Raw genomic sequence first — 11,046 nt, 5'->3', positions numbered from 1 at the left:
GTGAATGGGACTGCGAACCTTCCAAGTGTGAGGAATGGCAAATGGAGTTTAATCTGAGAAAGTATGAGGAGTTGCACATCAAAAGGTCAAAAGTAAGGGGAAAGTATGTAGTTAATGACAAGACCCTTAACAGCATTGATGTACTGAGGAATCTTGGAGTCCAAGTTCATAGCTCTGTGAAATTGGTAATACGAGTAGATGGAATGGTAAAGAAAGCATACAGTATACTTTCCTTTATCGGTCGGCACTCTGAGTATAAGAGTCATTGCTGAAACTTTATAGGAATTTGGTTAGGCCGCATTTGGAGCATTATGTGCAGTTCTGGGAACCCCTTTACAGGAACAATGAGAAAGCTTTGTAGAGGGTGCAGAGGAGATTCGTCAGAATGCCGCCTGGACGAGAGGGTATTAGGAAAGGCTGAACAGACTTGGAGCTGAGGGAAGACCTGATGGATGGATAGAAAATTATGACAAGCAAAGTTTGGGCACACTGTCAAAACCTTTTACCTGGGGTGGAAATGTCAAATACTAGAGGGCATGGTTTTAGGGTGAGAGGGACAAAATTTATAGGAGATGTGCAGAGCACGTTTTTTTCAGAGATTGGTGGGTGGTTCGAATACTCTGCCAGTTTAAGAGGTTTCTAGATGAGCATGTGGACATGCGGGGAATGGATGTGCCTCCTGTGCAGGCAGAAGAGATTTCCAGCTTGGGAGGTATCGGTTACACAGCACCAAGGAAGTGGTCATACAGTTGAGAAGGAGACCTGCAAATTAACATGTCTATCAGACAATTAGACCTGAGAGAGGTTTCCTGGAAATGTTCTGAGTCTGGGCAGATGAAAGACAGTGTAGTGTGAGTTGCCTGAATAAAAAGTTATAATTTCAGAACCGACTTGGCAAATTCAGAATTAGATTACAGTATTCATGAACCTCAAAGGCAGGTAGTTCAGAGGAAGATCATATAGCCTGTTTGAACAGAAGGAGAGAGTAAGTTCACAGGAGTTTAGAGTTTAGACTTTAGACTTTAGAGATAAAGCGTGGAAACAGGCCCTTTGGACCACCAGTCTGTGCTGACCAGCGATCACCCTGTACATTAGCACGATCCTACACTCTGAGGACATTTAACAATTTTTTACCAAAGCCAATTAACCCACAAACCTGTACATCTTTGGAGTGTGGGAGGAAACCGGAGCACCCAGAGAAAATCCATGCGGTCACAGAGGGAACATACAAACCTCGTACAGGCAGTACCTGTAGTTGGGATCGAACCCAGGTCTCTGGCGCTGTAGGGCAGCGACTTTATCGCCGTGCCACTATGCTGCCCTAGGTTTTAGGAGAGTAATGTAACAAAAAGAATGCACAAAGATTGTGAGAAACAATTAACTCTGCACAAGGTTGTAGAGCAAGTGGCCATCAAATGAATCTGGCAAAGTTGATGGAAGAACAGCGAATTTGTGACTGCATGGGTTCTAGGGGAGAGCTGAATGTCGTAGCTGAGGCTCTTGTTATATGCAGCGTGGCTGGATAGACTGAGTCACTACAGATTGCGCTGGATGCGTTAACAGAAAAGCGTGTTACAACATAAAGCATAAAGGTTGTTCCAACATTCTGAGAATCCTCTGAAGGACATTACACCAGGCAAGGACTTAATAACACCAGCCAAATACAACATAAGAAAGCTGAAAGCCATAATAATGATCCAGAGAGAGTCAGAGGAGATAACGTTTGTGATTTGGCAAATGTTACCTTAGGAAATAGGAAAACTTCAGTGTCCACAGTGAGTCAGAGGGCTAGTCAGGAATGGCGAGCGATATAAAGCAGAGGCATGAAGATGGAGAGCTTTAAGAAGCTTCCAAAGTAGAGACAGTAGCAACTGTCTTCTTGACATCTGGTGATGTACTAATTCCAGAGTAGTTAATGTTAAGATTTGTTAGACTTTGTGTTAAGTTTTATGCGTAGAAGTTGTAGAAATGGATGAAGCCATCATGATGGTGACCTTGTACATGAAAATCATTGGATTCAAAACCATGAGGTCAATTTAGTGGAGACACTATTTAGAGAAAAGGATGTGTATGAGGCTAGGTGGGGATGTGAATTCTAATGCAAAGGAAGGAACTGCAGATGCTGATTTACACTGAAGATAGACACAAAATGCTGGAGTAACTCAGGCAGATTCTCTGGAGAGAAGGAATGGGTGACGTTTCGGGTCAAGAAGACATCTGAAATCTGAAGTCTGGAGCCTGAAGAAGGGTCTCGACCTGAAACGTCACCCATTCCTTCTCTCCAGAGATGCTGCCTGGCCTATCCGAATTCTAATGCAGGCTGATAGTTGCTAATGCAACCAACATTCCATCTTGGACATCGTTGCCTCAGTTTTTCTGAGGCTAGGTTTCCTGAAGCTCAGAAACTCAAATGGCCAAGGTTAAACCTGCCAAGTAAAAGGCTGCCAATCTCATTACAGCATATAATTGAAAACAAAGCTCCTTGCACCAGGTTGGCTGTCTGCCTCCTGGCCCGTCTCCATAAATCCAAGTGTGGGCAGATTGGAGATGGATTTCAATCACGCTGGAGACATTTATAGTTTGAGGGAGTTCGTTTTGCTGATAAGGTGAAGACAAGTGCTAAATGGCAGCTGTGTTAATAAGACCCACGAGTCTGAAAATCTGATCGTAGCGAATATCGTTGGGCTTAATTAACATTAGTTGAGCTTGCCCTAAGGTGTCGAAACAGGTTAAGCATTCAAGCATAACTTTGTGGAAAGTTCAGCCACTCCCATTGAAAGCATGGCGTGCACAATCCGACACACGACCGTGTTTCATGATGACTCAGAAGCCAAGGGCAAGGGCGCAGAGGCTTTCAGGTGTGCAGCTGGAGGGTTGTGGTGGAGGAGATCAAGAGAAGGGTTGATGCAGTGCACTGACTGGGATAACAGTCCAGCTTGCCCTTCCCTCCATTGCTGGTGCTGCTCCATCCGGGGTCACCTCCTCTCCATAGCCCCAGGCAATGTAATGTGTAAGTGAGTGATAGATTTTGGAATAGGAATATGGAGAGAATTAAACAAGATGTGTGTGGGATTGTTGTAAATGGTTGCTTGATGCTTAGTGTAGACTTGCTGGGACAAAGGGCTTGTTTCCATGTTGCACGACTCTACGACTCTGTAAACTTAATTGTCAGTCAGCCCATTAATGTCATACAGACAACTGTTCCAAACACTGGCTTCTAATCCTTTAACAATATATTGCATCTTGACCTCATGTCGTTCAAGAGGCCAACTTAGACATTTTTTTCATAAATCTCCCTTGCACTTAATATATGCAGAGAAAATGACCCCCCTCACATCACACTAGATCTCAACATGCCCACTATTAGAGGCTAAAATTCTCTCCTAATGAGAATAGTTTAGTTTAGTTTAGTTTAGAAATACAGAGCGGAAACAGGTCCTTCGGTCCACCGAGTCCCCCTCAACCAGCGATCCCCACACACTAACACTACCCTACACACACTAGGGACAATTTACACTTATACCAAGCCAATTTTTACCTACATACCTGTCTTTTGAGTGTGAGAAGAAACCGAAGATCCCGGAGAAAACCCAAGGTCACGGGGAGAATGTACAACTCCATACAGGCAGCACCCATAGTCGGGATCGAACCCGGGTCTCCCTTGCAAAATGGAGCACTGTCTGTGAGTCGGGTGGATTAGATCTGCTTCCTCCAAGTACATTAATTCAGTTAATGATCCCTCAAGATCTGACTTCCTCAAAATTATCCAATTCATTGAATAGCCCAACAGAATTGACCAATCCACCATGTTGTCGGTCCACCATTTATTTTTTACTCCAATGATTATTGTAACCCAAACCACCATTTCCCCCTATCTTGCAAATCTCTCCCCACGTCCTATTATCCCAATTAATTGTTGCGGCTTTCCCGTCTGACAGGCAGCGAGCCTGATGACCAATTACATTGGGCAGGAAATCCAGCAAAAAAATTGAGTTCAAGACTCTGTCCAAATTCAATTCACTGTGTTTTCATTTGTGTTTTACAAACTGCTAGCATTAAGTCTAAACATCTGTTTTTTATCACTTCTATTTTAGTCTAAAATTGTACATTCCCATAGAACCATACAATTATCCTAATCCTTGCAAATGGTAAATCATCTGATTTGTAACAGGAGACTAAACTAATTTAAAGATTATCTGACATATTCTAGGTCTCATGTTTTATGATGTTTTTATTAATGTGTCATTTTTTGCTTCAGCCATCTCTTGCGAATTTGAAAATAAACTGGCCAGCAACAAGCAAGCATGGTCTAAATAAAATTCAGGTAAAATTCGTTACTTATGGGGGCCTGGCAATTGCAAATTACATGCATTGTCACAAAATAGTATTGGAATAGCAAACTGTAGTTTAGAAATTGAATTTCACCCAGTTTTGGTGCATTAAAATAGGTGCTACATTCTTACTAATGACAATTTGGGTGTCGCCAAAAGGAGTTTGCTAAATGAAGTCATCCTGGATTTAAGAAATCATTTTTGTGGTTTTCACAAAATAAATACACATAATTTAAATACAATTCCTACAACTCTCAATTACAAAAACAAAGGGATATGAATTATTGCAAGCAGATCAAGATATAAATGTTGTTTTAAAGTCCAATGGTCCATGTAATTCAAAGGAGATCTTTCCTCAACTTAGGTTAGTCACGGCTCAGTTGGCAACAATGTCACAACAATATTAGAGTGTTGTGGGTTCCAGAGACCTGAACACAAGATTGATTGCAGAAAGTTCAGAGGGGGATTAAAAAAGGGAAATGAGAGAGACAAAGGGAGAGCCTGAGAAAGGACTTGGCAGCAAACATAAAATTGAATCCAAAAATATTATATCTCTAGGGATACGGACATAGAAGGGGCTGTGAGAGGAGTTCACACACCAAAAAGGAAATTTACTTGTGAAGGCAGTGGTTGTGTCTAAGCCACTAATTGGGCGCTTTACATCAGTCTTCACCAAGGATTAAGGTGCTTTGGAATTCTCAGCAAAAGAAGATGCAGTTGAGATTCGAGATGGACTAAAAATTAATAAAGAGCAGGAACTAGAAAGGTTAGCTCTACATTAAACAGGTAAAGAAGCTGATTCAGATGAATTGCACCCATGTTTTTGAAAGAGTGTGAGAAGAAACTACGTTCTAATTTCTAACTAGAATCATCCAAACACATATAGATTCAAAATAGTGCCCGAGGCCTGAAAGGTTGCAAACACCCCTTTGCAGGAGGGATAAACACAATGACCAGACAATTTACCCTTGGAAGTGGGAAAGTTCTTAAAAAAACCAAGCAGGGAGAGAATTGGTTAGAGAAAGTCAGCATAGAAAGACAAAAGCTCTCTAACTAAATTATTAAATGTTTTGATGAAATATCACAGGAGTTTGTTGAGGAAAAGGTGTTAATGCGGTGTAGATGGGTTCCAAAAAGTACTTGATTAGGTGCCACAGATTGGCTATGCCATAAAAATTGGAAAGTACCAAAATAAGAACGTTTCTCACAACACAGGTATACAATTGGCTTATAAGAAATATATATATATTAGAGTGTTGTGGGTTCTGGAGAGGAGGGAAGTATAGAGTGGAGACCAAGGAATTGCAGTTGCTGGAATCTTGAGCAAAACACAACATGCTGGAGGCAGCATCTGTGGTGGGAATGGATAGGTGACATTTTGGATCAGGATCCTTCTTCAGACTAGTTTTAGTAGTGGGGAGAAAGCTGGAAAATAGGTGGGGGATGAGATGAAGCCTGGCAAAAAAAATAGGTGGATACAGGTGAGGGAGTTTTGAGTGGCAGATGGGTAGAGTACGTGACAAAGGTAAAATGTGAAATTGAGATAAAAGATTGTTACATAAGGAATGAAGAGGAGGAAAATGTATAGCCAGTGGGAGGGATGTAGGTGGAAGGGGGCGGTGAGGTGGGGAGGGAGTGGGGAAACAGCAGAACAGCAGGAGAAATGGATGTGCACTGGGGTAGGAAAATATAGGGGTAAGTGGGTGTACAACAAAATGCTGTGAACACTGACTTCTCCCATTTTAGGTAACACCCCATCCCCTCTCTCTATCTTGTGCCAACCCCCAACTCCGGTGCGCACCCATTTCTCCCACTATAACATCTGTTTCCCCCCCCCCACCATCCGCTTCCACCTATATCCCTCCCTCTGGCTTTATAAGGGCGGCACGGTAGCGCAGCGGTAGAGTTGCTGCTTTACAGCGAATGCAGCGCCGGAGACTCAGGTTCGATCCTGACTACGGGTGCTGCACTGTAAGGAGTTTGTACGTTCTCCCCGTGACCTGTGTGGGTTTTCTCCGAGATCTTCGGTTTCCTCCCACACTCCAAAGACGTACAGGTATGTAGGTCAATTGGCTGGGTAAATGTAAAAATTGTCCCTAGTGGGTGTAGGATAGTGTTAATATATGGGGATCGCTGGGCGGCACGGACTTGGAGGGCCGAAAGGGCCTGTTTCCGGCTGTATGTATATGATATGATATGATAATTTACTACTCTTCTCCACATATCTGATTCCAAACCTGACATCTATTTTATCTCCTTTTCATATTAGTTTAATCCAGAGATACAACATGGAAGCAGGCTCTTTGGCCCACCGAGTACATGCTGAGCATCGATCATCCATTCACACCACTTCTATGTTATCCCACTTTTTTTATCTACTTTCTAGGCACTCGGGGCAATTTTACAGAAGCCAATTAACCTGCAAACCAGCACATTTTTGGGATGTGGAAGGAAACCGGAGCACCTGGAGTAAACCCACGTGCTCACAGGGAGAAGGTGCAAATTCCACACCAATCCATCTTCCTCTCCAAGTGTGTTTTAAATACTGTTATTGTATCTGCCTCAACTACTTTCTCTGATAGCTCAACCCTTTTACCCACCACCCTCTGAGTGAAAACGTTCCCCCTCAAGTTAATATTAAATCTTACACCTCTCACCTTAAACCCATGTCCTCTGCTTCTTGACTCCCTACCCTGGGCAAAAGACTTTGTGCATTCACCCTATCGAGAGATGATGCAGCTTAACATTTTGATTTTGATTCTCTTATGGCCCTAATACAAGGACTGGTATAAAATCAAGCCCTGGTGTAACCGCAGATGGATAGCCAAGATTTAATTTGGCTGCAAGTTGTAGAAGCACATGTTGTTTATTTTAATTTAGTTTAGTTTAGTTTAGTTTAGTTTACTTTAGAGATGCAGCATGAACACAGGCCCTTCGGCCCACTGGGTCCATGCCAACCAACGATCTCCATATACCAGTTCTACCCTGCACACTAGGGACAATTTTTACTGAAGCCAATTAACCTATAAATCTGTACGTGTTTGGAGCATGGGAGGAAACCGGTGCATCCAGGGAAAACCCAGGCTGTCACAGGGAGAATGTACACACTCCGTACGACAGCACCTGTTGTCAGGATCGATCTCAGGTCTCTGGCACTGTAAGGCAGCAACTCTACCACTGTGCCGCCATGCCACCCATTTGTATTTGTTGTAACATACCAGCTCCTGTACAATTGTTTCCAAAGCCAGGAGAAGAGGGAGCTTCTACTCAAGATGCAGTGTGTGCTAATGCACAAAGAAAACAAAAAACATTTTTTGGCAGATATATGTGAAAGATTCAAAGGACATTTCTTACCCAAGGGGGTTAATCTGCTGAATTCATTTTTGTGATGTATAATTCTTTCTTCAAATATGTCTTCTTTCTGATCTATTAAGAACCCTTTCACTTCAAGACCTCTTGTTAAGTTTCAAAAGATGGCTAAATGTTTTACGATTTGGAATACAGACTGCAATGTTTACAAGTATGTTAGAAGCAGGTCTTCAAAGATGTCAGCACTGTTGGGATGAGAGTCAGTTCATTCTTCAATGATTCCTTCAGTGGACTCTCATTCACCATCCTCACAAGCACTTGAGGCTGAGGTAAAACTATGTAGATGGAGTTATGAGTAAATAGGGGGCAGTTACTGTGCAAAGAAGCTCATTAACAACATACATTTCTACTGAAGATAGACACAAAGTGCTGGAGTAACTCAACCAGCCAGGCAGCCTCTCTGGAGAAAAAGGATGGGTTACATTTCGGGTTGGAACCCTTCTAACATCACCCATCCTTTTTCTCCAGAGATGTTGACTGAACTGCTGAGTTACTCCAGCACTTTGAGTCTATCTTCGGTAAACCAGCATCTGCATTTCCTTCCTATACATTTCTAATGTCTGTATGTTTTTCCTAGGGATAACTCATGCTTTTTCTCTTCTGTGATGATTGATCTTGGTAACTGTCCACTGCCAGAGAGGATATTTGTGATATCAAAATAAACGGAAGACCACCCAAAGCCTTGACTTTTTATTTTAATGCACGTCTGTGCATGGATCAAAGAAACCACAGGCATGGCAATCCCACTTCCATTTAACTGCAAAGGAATAAGAAGTTTATCGGGTTTTTTTAAACCAGGTTTTGTTTTTAAATTAAGCTTTCCTGAAAGAAAGATTCTTTATAGTAAATTCAACCTGTTCAAATTGCAGCAGCATTTCTTGAAAAACTGAAATCCCCACACCCCGTAGAGATTGCCAAAGAGTAAGGGGAGACATAAGTTTGGATCAGCTCCCAGTGAACTTTCTGGATGACACTGGGAAACTCTGTAAACTGGAGACCCTCAGAACGCACAGATGTAGTTGAAAGCTGTCCATGTAATCTGAGATGAAATATAACGTATCAAATCAAGGCTTTTGAAAGTTGATGAAGCCTTGAAGTAAAATCTTTAATGAAAAAATTATCTGATGCAAATGACAACCTTGTGAATACATCTAACTATTCCATTGTAAAACTGCAATATTAAAAGTGCATTTTTTTAATCTTGATCAAAATCCTATTTTCAAAGTTTATAATTAGATTTACTGAGAGGAAAAGTAGCAGGCAATTTTGTTTTCAGTATGGGCTGATTTTCAATTACTTAGCCACTTGAGGACATGGCCCTTATAGGGGGTATGTCACCAGCATAATCAATTACGACTCTCAACTTTCCCCTTCTTCTCCCCCCTCCCATCAAACAAGAGGTACAGAAGTGTGAAAATGCACACCTCCAGATTCAGGGACAGTTTCTTCCCAGCTGTTATCAGGCAACTGAACCATCCTATCTACAACTAGAGTGCAGTCCTGAGCTGCTATCTACTTCACTGGAGCCCCCTGGGACTATCTTTAATCGGACTTTACTGGACTTTACCTTATACTAAACATTATCCCCTTTATCATGTATCTGTACACTGTGGATGACTCGATTATATTTGTGCATAGCCTATCTGCTGACTGGTTCGCATGCAACAAAAACTTTTCATTGTACCTTGGTCCATGTGACAATAAACTAAACTCAACTAAACTTATGTCCACTGTGTCTCGAGGAATATGGGTCAAATTTGTGAAAATGGGACTAGCTTTGATGGGGCATCATGGTTGGCAAGGATGCTTTGGGCCCAAGGTCGACTCTAAGGTAAGAAAAAAAGAATTTCATTAGCAAAAAAAAACTGCAAGAACTGTGGATAAGGGCTACAGAGCTTGCAGTGGCCTTTATCTACTGCTATAGTGTAGTATCGGAGTAGGTAATACTCCAATACTACTCTATGGAAGGAACCCAGTTTTTGATGAAAGAAAGGATGTCCTTGTGCAAAACATGTTCCTGCTAAGAGGGTAGTGAGAAAAGATTTTTGGTAATACCTAGAAAAAAAATTAAATTATTCGCTTAACTTTGTACAATACCTCAAAATCCATGTGCTCTATCATCAAGAAGGACAAGGATTTTAAACTTTAGACTTTAGAGATACAATGTGGAAACATGCTCTTCAGCCCACCAAGTCCACGCCGACAGCGATCCCTGCACACTAGCACTATCCTACACACTAGGGGCAATTTACAATTTTACCAAAGCTAATTAACCTATAAACCTGTATGCCTTTGGGGTGTGGGAGGAAGCTGGAGCACCTCGAGAAAATCCACATGCTCACCGGGAGAACATGCAAATCCATACAGACAGCACCTGTAGTCAGGATCAAACCTGGGTCTCTAGCGCTGTAAGGCAGCAACTCTACCGCTGTGCCACTGTGCCACAAGGGACTTCAGGAACACAAGAGATCCACCATCAGCATGTTTCCTTCCAAGTCACCCATCATCCAGATGAATAAATTCTATAACTCCCAAGATCCCCAATGGAATACCTTTACCAGAAGGACTCCACTGGTTCATAAAGATGGCACACAATCCACTGAAGGGTAGTTGGAGACAGGCATTAAATGGCCAGTGACACATATATTGAAAGTTGGATATATTTTTTAAATGAATCAAAAAGTTCAAAGAGGTAAAAGGCAAAAAAATATTTTTCAGGATATGGACACAATGACGCAAAATCTTTAGTAATTATCCTGAGCTTGTTCAGACATCCGCCAATTATTCTCTGCTGACACCTGCACCACCTCAAGCACTCCTTACTTTGTCTGTTCATAGGGTTTTGGGTTGTGACATAACTCTTTTTGTGGGTTAGTGCTGTGTCTGAGCCTGCGTTCACAAGAACCTCATGAATCTTGCCTGAAAAAGATATCCCTTATTACCCAGTACCTGCATTGTCCTTAGTGCGTAGGATAGTGCTAATGTACGGGGATTGCTGGTCAGGGCGGATTCGGTGGGCCAAGGGCATGTTTCCATGCTGTATCTTTAAACTAAAAACTAAAATATGCTTTCTTGATTATTGCATCAGTGTGAAGGACCAGATTAGCTTGCTGGTGATGTGGATGCTAAGGAACTTGAAATTATGCAGCATTTCTGCAGCAGCTCTGTTGATGAGGACGGAGTTGTGTTCATCCTCCACCCCACTACCAACAATCAACTCTTTTGTCTTCCTGATGTTAAGGGTGGAGGGAATGTTATGACCAATTCCAAGTGACTGAGGTCCGCTGATCAGAATGTCTAGGGTCCAGTTGTAGCTGGAGGCCTCAAGGTCGAGGTCCAGAAGTTT

This window comes from Rhinoraja longicauda, chromosome 2 (assembly GCF_053455715.1).
Source record: "Rhinoraja longicauda isolate Sanriku21f chromosome 2, sRhiLon1.1, whole genome shotgun sequence".
Lineage (NCBI taxonomy): Eukaryota > Metazoa > Chordata > Chondrichthyes > Rajiformes > Arhynchobatidae > Rhinoraja > Rhinoraja longicauda.
The sequence above is the reverse complement of the archived record's forward strand: the minus strand, read 5'-3'. Positions refer to the sequence as shown.